Source organism: Uranotaenia lowii, chromosome 1, assembly GCF_029784155.1.
Source record: "Uranotaenia lowii strain MFRU-FL chromosome 1, ASM2978415v1, whole genome shotgun sequence".
NCBI lineage: Eukaryota > Metazoa > Arthropoda > Insecta > Diptera > Culicidae > Uranotaenia > Uranotaenia lowii.
Window position 1 is genome coordinate 14,894,164 of NC_073691.1, and position 14,467 is coordinate 14,908,630.

The following is a 14,467-nucleotide window of genomic DNA, read 5'->3' on the forward strand; positions in this document are numbered from 1 at the left end:
AATTGACATTGCGAAAATAAAATGAACACATTCATTCATTCCTTCAGTTTTTTCCATCGTCAGCCGAAGAACCCCCTTTTTAATTTATATGTTTTGAAAAGACATACACCGTCTTAGCCGATTTAGGCTTTACAGACTGAATAAATGACATGGACAACTTAAGATTAACATTTAGCACCCATTACCGAGATGGGAATCGAACCCATGCCATCAGTGGAACAGCTATTACCGTCTTACTACCGTCTTAAACACTCGACCACCGAGACGTACCATAGTTAAATCACTGGTTAAATGTTATTGTGTTCTTTTAAATGGTAGGTTTGAGTTGAAGTTTATATTTTCGCTAACTTTTAATATATTTGCGAACTCAAAATATATTTTTGGTTAACTTTTCAGCATACCGACCGGCAAAAAGCGCAAAGCTAAAGAAAGCCAAAGTGTCGATTTGCTGCTGATGGAGACCATATATGCATGCATGATGTTTTTTCAAACGAATTTGACGAAAAATAAAAAGTAAACAACAATAACTTGATTTTCTATCATTATACGTGACATTTCCTGTTTCCATAAGATCCTCTTATGAAATGCAAAAACCGCTCATTGAAGTTAGTGTTCATCTCAGAATTCATTCGCGTCATAAGACAATCTTATAAATTTCAATGATTTTTCTTATGGCGCCACTTCATAAGAGAATCTTATGGCATGTATAATAGTATTTTTCTAAGCGTACCTTTAAACCAGGTTATGCATACTGGAAGAGCCTTTCGTTCGCCATGCTTTAGGATTTTGTTTGTTTGTTTAAGCAGAGTATCTAGTAATCAAGCATAAAAACACGAATATTGATTTCCTCTAATTTTTTTACGACTCAGTATCGTGTTTATTGGTTGAGCTCAAATTTTCAGGTAAAAGGCCCAACAGTTAAGCTTTGATTAGCGTATTTTAAAAAATGGGACATTATTCACTCAAAATTGTCGATATCATTCGGAACTTGAACATCATCGAAACACGTACTTGGTATTTCCATATAAAGTGGAATACCAACAAGATGGTGTTAAAAAGGCGCACTGAAGAACATTGAATAAATTTAAAAATCACAACGTAACTAATATTCTAGGGTTTGCTATGAAATCTTAATTTATTCAACGATAAAATACCAACGGTCTAATATAACTTAGGTCTTAAAGTCAGAAACAAACGTTATCGTTACTCGATACTCAAGTTTAAAAAAATAACGGAACACTTTGATTTTTTAATTTTATTTTCTCGTTTTTTTCGCAGCTATCCTAACTAATTTGGTAAAGCTACGTCAAACGTGTTCGGGATGGTGGTTCACATCTTGAAATTTGAAAATAGAAATCAAATTACTCCGTTTTCCCGTGAAAAAGGAGGTTTTTCATCCTATTTTTTTTTACCTCGGAGTACCGTGTTCACTTGGAATTTTTTTCATTATTAACTGTTCTTCCGCAACTGATTCATACAATAAAAAATTGGATCTTAAGAACCGTCTTCAAGAAACAGAAGATTTTATACTTTTTTCATGAAATACTCAAGGTTCTTGAAGAAGCTTTTGTGTTTTTCATGAGGTTCAAAACAAAATTCATGAGGTTAACAAAAAAATTGGAAAATGCTTAGATTTGTGAGTTTCTTGATACTTGCGAGTTCGCATGAGGATTTATAAGCTACCTAGGAAAATTTATGAGTGTAGAGTTGAGATGAAGGATATGCAGAAATGAAATAAAATTTGCTGCTGATTGATTGATTTGATTTGGCCTTCCGGTAGATAAAGAAAAATTGGCTTAGGAAGCGCAGATTTTTAAGACTGCTGCTGCTGATTGTTTGTTGTGATTTGACTATCTGGTGTAAAAAGACGGATTGACTTAGAAATCGTAGATTTTTTAGGCTGCTGCTGCTGCTGATTGTTTGTTGTGATTTGACCATCTGGTCGAAAAAGATGGATTGGCTTAGAAAGCGCAGATTTTCAAAGCTGCTGCTGTTAATTGTTTTGTTTTTCGACCTTCCGGTGGAAAAAGACAGACAAGTTTGGGAAGGGCATATTTGAAGGCTGCTGCTGTGAATAGTTTGTTTTGATTTGCCACTATGTAAAACCAACAAAACAAAATCAATCATTGATCTATTCTTGTGAGCGACAATCATGTCTGAGTGAAACTCGGAATTGAAATTCGTAAGATTCGTGAGATCACGACAATGAGTTTCTTGAAAAAAAAAAACTAATGAATTTTTCTCTGAAAGTTTTCTCCGGAATCAACGGAGTGTGCTTATTGTTCTAATTCCAAGAAAACTTTTGAGTTATCTAACCTATCATTTGAATTTGAAAAAAATATGTTTTATTTTTACACGTCTCGCCATAAGAAAATTTGCAAAATATTTTAGATTGGCCTATTTTATAAATTCTTTTTACACAGATGGATCCAAATCCAGGATAGAATTTTTGTCCTGATTAATACCGATAAACACCAAAACCGACTCATCTTAGCCTGTCATTCGGTCAAAGTGCCCATTAGTCAGAGGGTCAGAGAGACAGAGGGTAAAACAACCTACAGATTGGCCTCTTCAAACACCATCTTAGGACGGACGTATCGTCGTCTCGTAGGTGTCGAAAAGCCCATCATAATTTAACCCCAAATGTAGTCCCGGTTCCGTGTGATTATGTGTGCGTATCCAAGTCATTCGGTTCATTGCGGAGGAGTCAGTCCGGCAGCAGGAGACGGAAACTAACTAAAACAGGATCCTCCTTTCCTCGGGGAGGGTTTATTCACACTGTGCCTACATTAACAACAACACCAGTCAGTGGATACCAGTTGTTGTGGGCGGCAGGCAGGCAAGGGTGCAAAATTCCTTCCCGAACACTAATCGGATTTGATGGGCCGTGGTGGGTTTACTTCCTCCGAGCCGGCAAGAAGGTCCTCACACATAAAGGACTGGGGCATCAGTTCAATCGTGAGACGAATAATTTTAGTGTTTTTTTTTATTCCTATCTCGGTCTCTCGATTTCTTTAAGTTTCCGAAGCCTGTAGCGTAGGATTCGATATTGGCAATACCCGACACCCACATTTTCCTTTTCCAGAATTAGCCGAGCCCGGAAAACAACAACTTTGATGGATTGAGCATCGGTCAAAAGGTCGAATTATGACTAATGCCGAGGCGGATCTTCCCCCTTACTTTACTTGTGGAGTAAACCTTTCTCGAATATTGCTCCATCATTTAATGGAAATTCATTAGGTACCTTCATAGATTTTTTGTAGAGTAGGAATTCCTAAAAGTGCAATAATTATTTCGTGCTCCATGGTAATCGGGGGTTGCCCTTCGTCAATTTTCCCTCCCGGGATTTAGCTGTCTAATTTTAACGATTCCAAAAAGCTGGTTCAGGCACGAATAATTGGATTCTAATTTCTGGGAGGGTAGGTACCTAATAGTTATAATTTACTGCCACAAAAATTTCCAGGAGATTCAGAAAAAAATCTGCCCACTGACATATAACTTTTTTCCTAGTTCCATAATTGGTTAAGAGTTGCCTTGGCAATGATCGCAAATTTAATTTACTCGACAAAGCACATGAACGAAAAAGCAACAAAAATACATTGCAACTTTCTTATCGGTTCCCACACGAACTTGAAGGAATTTTTTTAACGAACACAAACACATATAGGATCTCAATTGAACTTGATGTTTCCTCGAAGAGATTCCACTACAAATGCTAAAATCACCAATCTACAGAAAGTGTATTATGCGTGCCGTGACTGGAATTCGATCTCATGACCGTTGGTTTAGAAGACTTGAACGCCATCCTCTAAGCCACGGGCGGCGGTTTAAATTCAATTTTAAAAACCCCTCTCGGAGCTTATCAAACTTCCCTTTCCAAATGCTTGATTCCTCATAATGATTGTTTTTGTTGTTGGTTGAGTCATCGACTAAGCAGTGCATTGGCAGAACTGATAAGCTGGAAGCTTTCGCAGTAATTTGTGGTTTATGAATCCAGCTGTTTGCCTTAATTTGAAGGAATAAACAAAATAAATCTTACCGAGCAAATTAAAAAGTAATTTGAAGACATTTTCGTGAACTTCAACAAATTATTTTTAAGACAAATCTTAATTCTATAGAATATTGTAGGTTCCATGAGCACCTCACAAAAAAATCTTTTCCAAAAAATTTTCAAAACATTTAAGTTTCGAAGAAATTTGAGAGTGCCTTCCTTGAGAACGGATCTCTCGACTCGAGGTAGCTCATGAGAAACTCGATACAAATTCTAAAATTTCAAAATCTAAATTACACAAGATAAGTCATGAGTTTAAAACGACATCCATGTTCGTGACGAGAACTCTTTGAAAAACTCATGACGAGTACTAATGAAAACTCATGAAACACGCATTTGGCCTCAGAGTATCCTTTGGGAACTTATGTTTCCTACTCTTGAATTCTCTATGACAATTTGGATGCCTTACAAGGAATTTAATGAGTTTCTTGGGTGAATTTAAGAGTTTTTTTTAAAGAGTACATATTTTGAATTTCTTAAGAATCAATTAAAAGTTTTTTACAAAACTTATGAGATTCTTTTGACCGATGAGTTTTCTAAGAAATCCTGAAAATTCCATAACGAATTTGATGAGTTCCCTAAGTAAACTGATAACTTACCGAAGGAAACGTATGAGCTCCCGAAAGGAAACGTATGAGTTCCCTAAAGAAACTGATAAGTTCTCTAAGGAAACTCATGAGTTCTCTAAGAAACTGATGAGTTCCCTATGGAAAATAATAAATTCACTAAGGAAACTCAGGGATCCTTTAACAAAACTGATGAGTTCCTGAGGGAAACTTATGAGTTCTCTAAAGGATCCTATGATTTTCCAGAAACAGATGAGTTGCTGAAGGAAACTGATGAGTTCCTGAAGGAAACTGATGAGTTCCTTAAGGAAACTGATGAGTTCACTAAGGAAACTTATGAGTTCCCTAAGGAAACGGATAAGTTCCCTAAGGAAACTGCAGAGTCTCCTGAGGATACTAATGAGTTTGCAAAGGAAACAGATGAGTTCTTAAAGGAAGTGATGAATTCCCTAAGGCAACTCAGAGTTCCCCATGAAAAATAATAAATTCACTAAGAAAACTGATGAGTTCCTGAGGGAAACTTATGAGTTCTCTAAAGAATCCTATAATTTTCCTAAGGAAACAGATGAGTTGCTGAAGGAAACTGATGAGTTCCTTAAGTAAACTGATGAGTTAACTACGGAAACTTATGAGTTCCCTAAGGAAACTGCTGAGTTTACTGATGATTCTGATGAGTTTGCGAAGGAAACATATGAGTTCTTAAAGTAAAGTGATGAGTTCACTAAGGCAACTCAGAGGCTTAGTGAAGAAACTGATGATTTTTCTACGGAAACAGATAAATTCCCTAAAGAAACTGATGAGTTCCTTAAGGAAACTGATGAGTAACTTAAGAAAACTAATGAGTTTCCTAAGAAAACTGATGTGTTTCCTGTGGAAACTGATGAGTTTCCTGTGGAAACCGATGATTTTCCTAAGGAAACTAATGAGTTTTCTTTGAGAACTGATACTTCCCTAGCAAAAGTTATGAGTTCTGAAGAAAACGAAACTGCTAAGTTTACTGAGGAAACTGATGAGTATGCTAAGGAAACAGATGAGTACCTTAAAGGAAAGTGAAGAGTTCCCTAAGGAAAATCCCATAATGAATTTGATGAGTTCCCTAAGTAAACTTAAGTCCTGCAAAACAGGTGTTCGCTACGAACTCGGTAAAAACGAAACGAGCAGGGGCGCAACGAGCGAGGTGGTTGGACCAAGTTGAGCACGGACCAATTGAATTTTTAGATTCATGTTCGTCGAGTTATGTCGTGAGAAGGAATACTATGAAAATAAAATAATAAGAAAACTGAAAAATTCCTAGAGGAAACTGATGAGATCCCTAGAAAACCACGAGTTCCTAAAAAAATTAATTATTTCCCTATGGAAAATAATAAATCCACTAAGGAAACTCGAGAGTTCCTTAAGGAAATTTATGAATTCCTAAAAAAATATGAGGTAACCTAATGAAATCTACGATTTTCCTAAGGAAACTGATGAGTTATTTAGGAAAACTGATGAGTTTGCTAGGGAAACAGATGAGTTCTTTAAGGAAAGTGATGAGTTCCTTAAGACAACTCAGAGGCTTTCTGAAGAAAATGATGATTTCCCCATGGCCACTGATAAATTCCCTAAGGAAACTGATGAGTTCCTTAAAAAACGTAATGAGTTCCCTAAGGAAACTGATGAGTTGCCTAACGAATCTGAAATTTTCTATGAGAACTGATGAGTTCCCTAAATGAACTAATGACTTTCCTAAGAGAACTGAGAGTTCTCCAGCAAAACTTATGAGTTCCCAAGGAAACGAATGAGTTCCCTGAGGAAACTGGTGAGTTTGCTAAGGAAACAGATGAGTTCTTTAAAGAAAGTGATGAGTTCCCTGAGGAGGAAACTCAGGGGCTTACTTCTGACCTTCAGAAGCGTTTTTTCGCGATTCTGAGCTTATTTGGAATCACAACTTCAAAATGCGTTTTCTGGCCTCCAGATGCGTTTTTTTTGCGAGCTTAATTTGGGATCACAACTTTAAAATGCGTTTTCTGCCCTTTAGAAGCGTTTTTTCGCAATTCTGAGCTTACTTTGGGATCACAAATTTAAAATGCAAGATGATGAAATGGTGAGATGAGATGCCTAAGGGGATATTTAAGTTTATAAAAAAAACTAATAAGTTCACTAAGAAAACTTATGAGTATTTCTAGATGAAACTTATGAATTGCTGATGGAAACTCGTGAGTTCACTAAAATATTGTAGAGAACTCATAAACTTTAGGATTCTCTCAGTTAACTTCTAAGCTCGCTAAGAAATACTCTTAGTTCGTCAAAGAACTTGTTAACTCCCTAAGAATTAAATAAGTTAGGAGTTCTTTTTCGGAGTTTCCATAGATAACTTATCATGGATTGCCTTAGGAAGAATCCCAGGAAATGAGTAGGCTCACGCGAAATTTCTTGATGCCTTGAGTAATAAATAAAACTGAAAAAAACCTGAGTTGCCTGAAAAAACATTCGATACAGATTTTCCTAAGAAACCTTGAGAATTCCTTGAGAAAATTTGAGAGTTCCTTGAAAAAAGTACAAATTTAGAAAGTAACTTCTAAGGTCCCGAGTCATCTTAAGAACTACAGGGCTTCTTAAAACATTATTATATATTGTTATTATTGTTCTGTAAACACGACAAAAATTATTTTAAGAAATTATTAGAAAAATCTATTTTCAGAAGAAATTTGATTTGAACTTCGAAGGATTTAATACACTTTCGCAAATCCGCAAATACGCAATCGCAAATCCGACTACTAAATCTCCTCTTTTTTCTGTTTTCTCCATGACCACAAAACTAGTTGAGGATTTGAACGTTAAATTTTATCTGATCCAACAATGAATAAAAAATAAAAAATAAGCATCCATCAGTGTTGTAACGATATCATCTAGGAAGATCAGTATTCATAACCGGGGGTAAGAAAAAAAAAACAACTCCCTAGATCAAATTCCGGCTGTTCTAAATCATCATCTAAACAACGTGCCCAATTTTTCGCAAAATTTCGCTAAGGAAAAATTATGCGCATCAATTTATACGCCACGATGGCCACATTCAAAATCCGTCATCGTCCTTCTCCTCGGAGCTTGCTTGCCCGGACAGTAGCAGCAACTAGGATAGGATGTAGGAGAAAAACATTTTTCATCAACAACAGCAAAAAATGTGAAAAATCCTTCCGTACACTCGTGTGAATCCATTCAGTTTTTTTTTTCATCCTTCTCCGGGAAAGTGAGACGCAATATTATACGCCGCTCCGTATCGTTCGAATGGCCAAGAAAAGTGTCGCACACACAAAAAAACAGAAAATTTCTGTACCCAGTGTGAAGTCCGACTGACGAAACTCGAGAATGAAATGGAGAAGAGCCATCATCCCTTGCATCTCACCGCATGCAGCCCCCATGCCATATAGCCATTCCACTTCAGTTGTCGGCAACCGGCGGAGTCCAGCCAGGCAGCGGATCTTTGTTGACAAGGCTTCGCAGGATCTCCACCCTGCTCTGGAACTTTGCAGTGCATTCGTTGCTTCCACGAACATCCCGGTAGCCAGCCAGCTAGCTGGCCAAATCATCAGTAGGATCTTTGTATTCTGCCCGGTGCCTGGCTATGAAGTTGTTAGGTCTTGTCAAAAAAGAGAGAGGATTTTAAAATGTTTCGTGCTTAACTTGGTTTAAAAAAAAAGTGTTTCCGAAGGGAGCCTATGAGTTCTCTAAAGAAACTCATGACTTCCCTAAGGAAACTTATCAATTTCTTAAGAAAAGTTTCTAGAGAAAACTCATTAGTTCTTTAAGGAAATTTATGAGTTCCACGAGGAACTTATGAGTTCACTGAGGTAACTGATTTGTTATTTCAAGAAACTGATGAGTATCCTAAGAATACTCATGAGTTCCCTAAGAAAATTCATGGGTTCTCTAAGGAAATTCATGAGTTTTCTTAGGATGAGATTTCAAGAAACTGATGAGTATCCTAAGAAAACTCATGAGTTTCCTAAGAAAATTGATGGGTTCTCTAAGGAAATTCATGAGTTTTCTAAGGATGAGTGGAAAATTGTGAATTCCCTAAGAAAAATTATGAGTTCCTCAACTTATGAAAACTTATGAGTTTTCTAATGAAACTCATATTCTCCCTGATGAAACTCATGAATTCCCTAAGGAAACGTGTCAATTTCTTTGAAAAAACTTATGAATTTTTTAAGGAAACTTATGAGTTCAACAAGGAACTGAAGAGTTCCCTGAGGCAGATGATGAGTTCCTTGAGGCAACAGATAATCTCTTTCAGCAAACTGATAAGTACCCTAAGCAAACTCACGAGTTACCTAAGGAAACAGATGAGTTCCCAAAGAAAATGTATGAATCTTCTAAGAAAATTTGTTAGTTCCCATAAGGAAATGTATGAGTTTCCTAAGGATGAGTGACTAAGATAAATTATGAATTCCCTAAGAATTTTCCTTTTTTCTTTATTCTCAGGGAAGTAATTCCCTAAGAAAACTTTTGATCCCCCCCCCCTTGAAAATTATGAGTTTTCTAAGGAAACTCATAAGTTCCCTAATGAAACTCATGAGTTCGCTTTTATAACTTATGAATTCCCTAAGGAAACTCATGAGTTCCCTAATGCAACTCATCAGTTTCCTCAATAAAACTCATGAGAGCATTAAAGCAACTCGTGAGTGCACCGAAGAAAACTTATAAATTCCCTAAAAATTCATAAGAGCTCTAAATAACTTTATGCCATGAAGAAACATGTGTGAGTTCCCCAAGGAAGCTTTTAAGTTCCTTAGGGAAATTTAAAAGTTTCCTATTATTTCCAATTTTAAACTTTTTCAATTCTTGACTCGTCCCCCTTTCGAGAGTGTGAGACCCAGGAACTTTCGACGACTGGGAAGGCGAAGGCTGTCGTCCTTTTGGTGGTTCACTGTCGTTCGTACTTCAAAACGACACAAGTGAATGAATTCAGCAGCTTTGCACATATACAAACTGGTATAGCACAATAAATAGAGCGCAGCGAGCTTCACAAAAAAAAAATGAAAAAGTAAGTATGAAGTTATACAAGTATTCATATTCGTATCTCTCTCTATATTAGAAGGAGGTAGAAGGAGTTCAACTGAAAGCTCACCCACACAGCACTCGGTCGTTGGTTGTACTGCAAAATGTTTCCATTTTCATCAGCCGCACGGTTTAGGAAGAATTTTTGTCATCTCACCTCTGCAAAGTTTTTTTTCTACTGCTCCGGTAACGTTCGTTCATGACATTGGTATGCAATTTTTCGCATCCTGACTTCAGCAGCAGCTCGCGTGGGAGGGTATTTGCCTTAGCTAATATTAGTTTTTAAACAAAGTTTTTTGTTCTCTTATTAAAAATGCTGCCAACATTGATTCTTAGTGAATTTAGAGCTCAGCAAGTTATTTTTTTACGGAACAAAGTTTAGGAACAGACTGTTCTGATTTGGTTAAAAATTTAAACAAAACTGCAGTAATTCTTTAGAGTTCTCAAGAATTCTCTTCAGATGAGTCCTTTGAGATAGGAGGAATTTCCCCGGTTATCTCAGAAGTTAACTGGGCAATCTGGGTTGCTCAAATATGAAACTAGGGAGCTCTAAAAGAAGCTGTCGAAGTCTCTTGAAGGACGAACACGAAATAATTGCGACACAGAAAACGTCATGCCAATGTTTAGAATCAAACCAAAATTTTAGGGTAGTTTTATACATATATTTACTTAAAAAAAAAAAGTTAATCGATGGAGCCTTGAGTGTAAAATTGAACGCATTTTCGCTTGATGCCCTTCATCAAAGTCTTTACAGTGCATCCGGTACCAGTTTCTCAGTATTTTATCCACTTTCTTAACATGTCCTACTCGTCTTTGACTGTCTTCTTGCTTTTTCGAAGTACTGCTCCACCGGGCGCAGCTCCGGCCAGTTTGGCGGGTTCATGTCCTTTGGAACAAAACGGACAGAATTGGCCTCATACCACTCCAGGACACTTTTGGAATAGTGGCATGATACCAAATCTGGCCAAAATAGCGGAGCTTCGTCGTGCTGCTGCAAGAACGGCAAAAGGCGCTTCTCGAGGAACTCAGATTTGTAGATCTCGCCATTTACTGTGCCATTTGTCACGAAAGGCTCTCTCGTCAGACCGCACGAGCAGATGGCCTGCTAAACGAGATATTAGGAGGCGAACTTCGACATTTTCTTCTTCTTGAATTCGTCGTCCACATCGAACTTGCTCTTGCCTATGAAAAACTCCAACCTCGCAATTTGCTTAAAATCGGCTTTCATATACCTTTCGTCGTCCATCACACAGTAGCCATATTTTGTCAGCATCTTCTCGTAGAGCTTCCGTGCCCGGGTTTTAGCCGTCGATAATAGCCGCTCATCGCGATTTGGGGAGTTCTCTACCTTGTATGTATGTAGTCCAGCTCTCTTCTTTGCATTCTGGACGTAGCTCTGAGACACACCGATCTTTTTAGCCAAATTACGGCTTGAGACGATGAAATTTGCTTTAATCATTCGCTTCACTGATTCTCTGGTCCTGATTTTCTTACAGCTCCATTGCGTGGTCCAACGTCAACCGCTTCAACACTCTGGAGACAGTTGAAGGGTGAATGTTCAACATTTTCCCCAACTGCCGGTGCGACAGGTCAGGAAATACCAGATGTTTGGAAAGAATTTGTCCTCTCGACACGCGTTGGTTCACCTCCATTTTCGTTGAATCGAAAAACACGACTTCGAGTTTGACAGCATGGAAACAATACACATCAATGAGTAAGTGTGCAAAATTCGGTTGATTTTTACCCAATGGTAAAAAATGTATGCCCTGTTGAATGTGTCGCAATAATTTCGTGTTCGCCCTTTATGAAATTATATATCAATTTAGATTTGGGATGCAGATTTCAGAATTGAGGATTCGGATTCAGGATTCAACCCCAGACTCAAATGTAAATTAGATTTCAGATTCGAATTTCCAATTAAGATTCAGGTGATTCAAGATTCGTATTTCCGATTTAGATATCAGATTGAGATTCCAGATATCAGATTCGAATACAAATTCAGATTTGAGATTGAGAACCTAGATTTCGAATTCAGATTCAAATTCATCCTGAAGCAATCACAAATCAGTTCCATATGTTCGGCGGTTTTGCTTACGCAATAATCTTTCTCTCGAGCATGCAGCACCAGAGGTAAAATTGTTTACGAGTTGCCGCCTTGCTTTCCTTATCGCAACACATCGTACAAAGTTGCATATTGAAGGTAGAACTCGTAAAAAAAGTTTCCCCCTTTTCCGACCACTGAGCTGAGGAGCAACAATTAACTCATCGCTCGCTCCATCAATATTCAAATAATTCCCAGCCGAGCTGGGCAGAAGGTTTCATTTGAAATCCATCAATTTGCTTCATTTGAATGTCCACCCGGGGCTGACCCATTCACGTTTATGCTCAATAAAATCTTCAGTCGTCGTCGTTGTTTGTCGTTTCGTTTGGGAGGGCGAAAAAACAGACGGAGCTGAGCTGTCCGGAATGGTTCCACCACGTGTTCCATTCTCAGTCTCAGCTTTCCCCGAAACCCTGGATGGATGGGATGTAATGGGTGCCGTATGCTAAATGGCTCCCCAACTCGGGCCGAATGTATGTATATGCAAATCACCCATTTTATGCCGGTTTACCCTTCGATTGCGGGTCCTCATTTTGGGCCTCCACTACGCTGCTCGTTTTTCCATTCGAAAGAACCTTATAGAAGAAGGGCCCATGGGAGGATAGATTTTATTTTCTACTTTTTTTTTGTTCTATAGCTAGGTGAATGTTGAACGTTGAAAGCAAAGTTGAAACTTACCTCTTTCGGTTGCTATCTGCTTGTGCTGTTGTTGAGATCCATATTTTTTGCTGCTATCAAAAGTTTGGCCTCAAGCGACCGCCCCCGCCATCCAAGGAAATAAACCGATACCGGATGGCGACAACGATCCGGTACCTTCACTAGAAGGGGTTTTCCAGCACACCGGCCCGTGCCCAGCCGAAGACGGAAAAATGTAAAGGAGAGCAGATAGAAAAACAGTATCGAGAGCTATTCCCTTCCCCCGGGGTCTTTACGAAACGATACGACTTTCTGATTTTATGATAAAGTGTAGGTACTTGAGAAAACAATAAGAATTTTTTCTCGTTCTTTAACCCAAGCAGCAGCAGCCGTCCATCGTCGCTGAGATTGCTGTTGAAATGTGGCTTCTTTGTAAGGCGCCTCCCCGCCAAAAAATAAAAGATCATAAAAAAAACTCCCACAACACCCCCAGCCGGCCGCGTGCTGTGCTCACCAGAATTTAAGAGCAGCAGAGCTTCGAGAAACTCAAATAACAGCAGTTTTCTTGCGAAAGGCGCCCGGGTTGGGCTACTTAGCTCCCCTCAACAATACGGCGATTCACAATGCCGTCGTTGCCCAAAGTTGCACTTGCCTCGGGAAAACACCACCCACCACAGAACAATATTGTGCACTGAACTACTTCAGATGGACCCTACTCCACCCACATTTACTGACTGACTGACTGGTTTTCCGACACTTAACGACACTTGGCACAAAATCATCTAAACCGGAACAATCCCTCCGAGTACTAACCTAAAACTAGGGTCGGACCTTTGCACTTCCGACTCTAAAAAAACCGGTGACACGCACTCAACAAGGTCCAAGTCAGCACCTGTGACAACTGTCTCGTCACAGAAAAATAGCGCCGTCACCGAACCGAAGACGACAGACCCGCTGGATGTTCTGGCCCGCAAACCTGCCAGGGCACCGATTATAAAACGACGAACACTCACCAACACCGTCCGTCCTCTTCCACGACTGATTGACTAACTTCGTTCGCTCGCTCCGAATAGGAATGGTTCGGTTGGTTCGACTCTTCCTCTAAAGTCTAAACATCTCTGTTCTGGTTTCTTTCTGCTGCTACCGAGAGCTGATCGGATCAGTGCCTTCGCCTTGCCTAGCTGCCACCGAACGGAAGCGTACAAAAATGATGAGCTGGTCAAACTTGGTTAGCGAATCCGTCCGATGCACTCCGGCTCTCTTTCTCTCGCAGAGCATTCTTTCTCTTCTGCTCGGTTTGTTTTCGCTATAGATACGTTTTTACTCTCTTCTAGTCGTCGCCGTGACTCAAAACGCATTCGGGTTGCCAAGAAGCCCACAAAAATACACAACTAAATCCTTGAATAACTCCATCCAGGATTAAAGGCGGCGTCGACTTTGGTTAACGAAACGAAAAGTGTCGTAAATCGAAGAACGAATCGCATGGAACGGTGCTGGATAGCGTCGATTTTAACCTATGGAGTCCCAGTAGTGAACCCTGTTCAGATCTTCTAGGCTGTCCTCATCGATAGCTGCATACTGAAAAGGTCAGTTCCTTTTCGAATACCCTATTACCCACTTTGGGAAATTCATATACTGTTTTGACTCATCACTACGCTATTGAATACCTTTTTGCCCATTTCGGGACGATCTTTTTGTCCTCTCTGAGGCGTTTGAATACCTCTTAACCCTTGTTGGGGCTAGTCATCAGTCCAAGCCGTGTTAAATCCTTTATCAATCCGAAGAGACGCTAAATATCAGAACTGCCAATTTCGAGTTTCAGTAGTTGACCTTGTTCATTGACAGATGCATCAGAAAAGGTGTAGGCTTAATTTCGGGACTTCAGTGTTAGGTTATCGAATACCTTTTAACCAACTTCGGGGCTTTTGGATTCCTTTTTGACTCATTGCTAAATAGGCTATCCAATATCTTTGTTCACTTCGGGGCGATTAAAAAGATCTTAGCCTCCTTCATGGGCATTCGATTTCAGCTCTTTTAAGCGTCTTATTATTTTATATCCCAGGCTAGGCAACACTC

At 39.0% G+C, this 14,467-nt stretch overlaps 1 protein-coding gene across 3 annotated transcripts in view; it reads right to left on the reverse strand.

Moving 5' to 3' along the window:
• Window positions 1-14,467, reverse strand: part of LOC129740020 (protein-tyrosine sulfotransferase) — a 128,346-nt gene that overhangs the window by 110,941 nt on the left and 2,938 nt on the right. The window contains exon 1 of one of the 3 annotated variants that reach the window (XM_055731600.1): window positions 13,205-13,363. The exons of the other annotated variants lie outside the window; for them this stretch is intronic. The gene's annotated coding sequence lies outside the window, so the exon portion shown is untranslated. Of the gene's footprint in view, window positions 1-13,204; window positions 13,364-14,467 lie in introns of those variants that run through there. 3 annotated transcript variants of the gene reach the window in all.